Raw genomic sequence first — 6,000 nt, forward strand, 5'->3', positions numbered from 1 at the left:
GCCATTCGCCGTTTCATTGCTCGCAGGGGGTAACGTCAAGGAGATCCTTTCCGATAATGGCACGAATCTGGTGGGCGCAGAAAGAGAACTGAAAAGAGAAATAGATGGCTGGAGTACTGCTCAAATCAGTGCAGACTTGCTTCAAAGGAACGTTAAATGGACATTCGAACCTCCCACTGCCTCCACTTCGGTGGGGTGTGGGTGCGACAAATTGTGACTGTAAGAAAGCTCGTCTTGTCCATAGCTAAGCATGCAACAGGTGCTATCATACGAAAGTCTGGTAACACTCTTTTGCGAAATAGAGGGCATTGTCAACAATAGGCCTCTAACAAGAGTGTCTAATGATGTTGATGGTATTAAGGCCTTGATTCCCAACCACCTGCTGTTGCTGAACAGGAAGCCACATCTACCAACAACAATGACAGACAGGTCAGATGTCTACTAAAAAAGGAGAGGGCGTTAGGTACAATATCTCTCAGATGTCTTCTGGAGACGTTGGTAAAGAGAGTACTTGCCGCAACTGCAAGGGAGAGAAAAGTGGGTACCTTCACATCCCAATGTACAAGTTGTTGACCTAGGAAGATTAGTGATTGTGCTCAATTTGGAATCCTTGAATCAGGAGATATTTTGATCATGTGATAAGATTTTTTTTTAAATATACGCTATTAATGGTAATTGGATCATCAACGATCTATGAAATTATCGCAACATGAGCAATCTGAAGTCATTAATAATCGTCAAAATATGAAATCATATGGATTCTTTATCGCGGAAACATTGTATATACATTCATGAAATATTAATACCATGATATCAACAGTGATTACAACAAGTGTCAAAATATCATAATGTATATCGTCATGAGGAGTTTGTAGCGAGATTAATCATCCTGTGAGCTGGATTTGACGAGTGACTTTAACGCCGTAGTCAGCGTATCAACAGTAGTCTTACCAGTACTGATATCTGATAACTGAAAAATGAATTGTTAAAAGAACTAAGAAGCTGAATAACTTACAAGAAATTACCTGAGAGGATAAACTGATTAACAAAACTCATGTGGACTGATTTATCAGATTATTCGTATTTATTCGTGCATTTGTAAAATTGTGCATATTAATTTTACCATGCTGTCATTTTTAAGAAAGTTGCTCATTTGACATAAACAAAGTTTACATGGACTATGAAAATTTAGAAAATTGTTGATTTTCAATGTGAATTTAAGTCTGATTTAACAGGATTTAAGCTGCAGTGAAAACATGAAAACATTTTTATTTGTTTTTGGTCACCATACTTTAAGGACACCCCAATAAAGAGTTGACTTGAATAAAAAGAGAAAAATCTAACGAGTATAACACTGAAAGTTTCATCAAAATTGGTTGTAAAATAAGAAAGTTGTGACATTTTAAAATTTCACTTAATAAAAAAAAACAGTTATATGCACATCCTGTTCGGTATGCAAATGAGGGGGCTGATGACATCACTCACTCACTATTTCGTTTGTATTTAATTATATGAAATATGATTTAATCCTATTTTCAATTCATTGTCCTTGAAACAAAGTTTCATTCCTCCCTGAACAAGTGGGATTACCATCGCCTTAACATTTTATGGTTCATTCAAGTTGGTCCTTAATGTCAAATCTGTAAAATTGAAATATTCGATATTTCAAACAATAGAAAACAAAGGAAATAGTGAGTGAGTGACAGTTGTATGTCATTGAGTTGTGCATATAAATGTTTTGTGAAAAAAGCGAAACTTTAAAATGTCATAACTTTCTTATTTTACATCCGATTTTGATGAAATTTTCAGCGTTATGCTTGTTTGAGTTTTCTCTATTGATTCAAATCAACATTTTTATAGGGTGGGATTGTAGTGAAAGAAGAAATTACCATAAAAAAGCATTGTTTTTTTTTAATTCAGGATTATTTTAAGCTTGTGACAGAGAATATGGATGTCATGCTAGGCAAAGTTTATGCAGATTAGTTTTAAATGAAAGAAAAAAGACAATACTAGAGAGTGATTATATGATGATTATGTTATACAAATAAACACGGAAAATGTCAATTTGATTTGATGAATGAGAGATATGCAAATTTATTATGAATCAGAAATGTATAGTAATGTTATATATACTCTCGTCGAGGCATTCGTAGAACAGTTTGTCTTTTGTATTGTGTCAACAAATATTTCAAGAGTTAAACTCTTAATGAGAAGTTCAAGTCGGAGTTTATATATATTGTATTGTGCAAAAAATGAATGTGTTGAGAAACAGCCAGTTTTTATGATTGCAAGTTAAGCATAGTAATTTTCTCATAGTGTCACAGATGTCCTGTTTTCTAAGCCAGAAGAAAGCTGTCGTTTTGACTAAACATTATGCAATGACATTACTGGTGTATGGAATTGTAGTAATACCTCGGTCACATTTGCTCTACGGTGGCCGTACGGCGAGTCGAAAACAGCCATTTGAACATTTTTTGTACCAGCTACATATTGGTGGTTTGAATAAGAATAAATAAAACAGCTGTTTTCGACTCGCCGTGCGGCCGCCGTAGAGAAAATGTGACCGAGGTATAAGGAATCACTAAGCTTCCATTTGTGTCAAATGTTTACCAAAACGATGCTTCTAGCAAGGACAGTTGGAGGCTCTGAACTCTATGTTGTCATCATGGTGACGTTAAGAAGAATGTTTGATATACAGTCATTGCAGTGTACTTTATGCTATTTAGGATTTGGGTACTTTCATCTGTTCTTATGAATGCTAACAATTATTGGCTAGTGAATGCATGGTTGGTTAAAAAGTGCTCTTCATAATTGTGAAAACATAAAATGTTTAAGATAGGTTAAGGCCTAGTCAATCAACTGAAGTTGTTATTTTTTTATGGAAAGCGTACGTGACGTAGTTGTGTATGAAAGGCAAGCAACCTGAATTTGTCGCCTTCGATGCATTGTTATTCCTATGTTTAACATATGAAAGAATTATAAAACATTGACGCTTTTTAAAGACTTATCTAATTTATTTGCAGTTAAGAAAGTTGTTTGACAAAAAAGGTTAATTATGTACAAAATCAGTGCATTACATGACATTCAGTATAGTAATTGATATGACCTTGAAGCATGTCAATGACTCAAGGTCACTCTTAGTTGTTGAATAGATTTGCAAGTTGAAGTGCAAGTCATCATTTACTTGTTTTGTTCAGGAAATCTGATACAATAGACATGTTATCTATATATGGATATCTATGCTCAAGTTCGTTTACTTTCAGTATATATACACTTATTATTGTTTACTCTGTATCAACATTGCAGATTGAACCGCTCACACTGTCTGCATGTACCCCAACATAGATGACTAGCTGTGGTCTGATTCTTGGGTACAGTTTGTTGGACGTATCACACGCCACATTATGTATATGTAATGTATTACCAATTAATTTAACATAATTTGTTTGATAAAAAATAATTGCAAAATGACGAAAATGTGTGACCTAGTTGCATTAATTATGATTACATCCTTTGTTTTACGTTCTTGAAATGTCCATGGTACGTTCATTAAACATGTGCTGGATATTAGTGGAAAGTTCTCAAATTTTTCTTACGTGTTTTGAAGGTCTTTTGTGTGACATTTAGGAAAATTTTAAAAACGCATATACTCAATCATTCATACTTTTAAAATGTTCTACATTCTGAGAAATTAAATGAGCTTGTTGTATTTTACATCTATTGATATTATCCATTTATAACTGTAGGTTCATATTTTTTAAAAATTCTCATCAATTTTTATTTCTGTTTTTTTCTGATTTGTAAGTTAAAAATTGATAAAAATAAATAAACCAGTGAATTCAAATTCAAATAAAAAAATTATCTGTTCATTCAAGCCTATTTAATTTTCGCTTTACATCCTATTGTGTTGTATCTTCTTTATATTCCACATACTGTTGAATTATTCTATCTGTCATTATTATTATTATTATTATTATTATTCTATCAAGCAAGAGATTGATTTCATCCGCCAAGTAAAGCATAAATGGTATCAGTGGAATATTTCAGGTATGAAACTTCCTTTACGTGATAGCGTATGAAAGCCGATATGAATCATTTCCAATGAGGCCTTATCTATATCATGCAAAAAGTATCTTTGTGGTATTGGTAGTATTCCCTTACTTGGGTAAAAAGTCATCAAGTAAAATGCAATATTTGCCCTGTCATGGAAACTCTTCTAATCCACTTTCTATTCAATCATTGCAATCTTCATTAATGTTTAATCCGCGGTCTATTCTTCATTGTTTGCAGACTATAACACTTTGTTAGCTAACTAGAAGAGCTCACTACGTGTGGAGTGGAGTGGCACAAAGTACTAACTGATATTTAATTTATTTTTGGAAAGGGTCCAAGATAATCAATTCACTATGTCTGCATTTGGTTTATTCCACTCGTGTATGATTGAAAGAGTCATGGAAGGCACTTGCTTTGTGACGGATATGTTGAATTTGTTTTTCATACTGTAAAATTTATAGTACAATTAATTACCATTCATGTTAAAATGTTTATGTAAGTCACAAGTAAGAAAATATTATACTATGTAATTATGCAGAATTTATCTCTCCATTAATTCCTATATCTAATTTATGTTACTTTGACTTCATGTATATATTCATCACTGTTTAAAATATAAATGTTACTTCTTTGTGCATTTCTCTTTTATGGAACTGAAAATAAATGATTTAGATGAAAAGATCGAACGAACATGCACGAATCATTTTCAGACTTTATGGTGCCTATGAAATTCAAGTCTATGAGCTTTCCATAACTCTTTTTAATAGGCCTAGAAACCTTTACCAAGAAAATATAAATGTTACTTCTATGTGCATTTCTCTTTAAGAGAACTGAAAATAAATGATTTAGATAAAAACATTGAACGAACATGCACTAATCATTTTTAGACTTCATGGTGCCTATGAAATTCAAGTCTATTAGCTTCCCATAAATCTTATTGATAGGCCTAGAAACCTTCCCCAAGAATTATATATGTTTTTTATTAGCATCCATTTGATAAATTATGTAGTGTTTAAATGCACACATGGCATGGGTGTGTTCAATGGAAAACAGGATACTTAATTTATTAAAGAAGTGCTATTTGTTCATGAAAGTTCATCTGTGTTGGTTGAAAATAAGAAAAAGTTGAACTTTTGGTCTCAACACAGTCATAAAGAAACAAATCCGAGGAATTACCTCGAATTTTTTGGCTGGTAAATGCAGCCTTCCTCAGCGATGACCGAAGTGGCCCGATTTGACCTGGTGACGTGCTGAAAATTTCGAGATAATTTTTCAAATGTTTTTCTTTATGTGTTGAGAACAAAAGTTCAACTTATTCTCAAGTGCTATTTGGGTTTACCTTTCGTTTACTGTAGAACAAGTAAACAATTATTGTCATGGGTTTTTGTTTTACCATTTTTTTTGCCTGTCATTTACTATTTACATTAATGTAAGTATTTCCAAATTAATTGTTGTTTCAGCATTATCAAAGGGTAATGTAAATACGTCTATAAAGTATATTTTCATGTCTTAAAATCATATACAAATTAATGTAAGATTATTTGATTATTGTGATACACATCTCTTTCAATTTTCTTAGTTTCCTAATTGAATTAGGGTTTATTCTATCAATACAACGATGTATACCTACAATATTGGCATTCATGGATCTTTATCACTTCATATTTTGCTTTCCTGAATTGTCTTCATTTATGATTCATTTTTCTAATATGTCTATTTCTATATTGGCAATTAATAAAAACATAAATGATTGAACAATGTCCTCATTGTTGTAGCCCAGTGGATTAGTCTCCGGACTTTAAAACAGAGGGTCGTGGGTTCAAATCCCAGCCATGACGTAGTTTTCTTCAGCAAGAAATTTATCCACAATGTGCTGCACTTAACCCAGGTGAGATGAATGGGTACCTGGCAGGAATTAATTCCTTGAAATGCGTGTGCGCTGTAATC

Source organism: Lytechinus pictus, chromosome 17 (genome assembly GCF_037042905.1).
Source record: "Lytechinus pictus isolate F3 Inbred chromosome 17, Lp3.0, whole genome shotgun sequence".
NCBI classification, from domain to species: domain Eukaryota; kingdom Metazoa; phylum Echinodermata; class Echinoidea; order Temnopleuroida; family Toxopneustidae; genus Lytechinus; species Lytechinus pictus.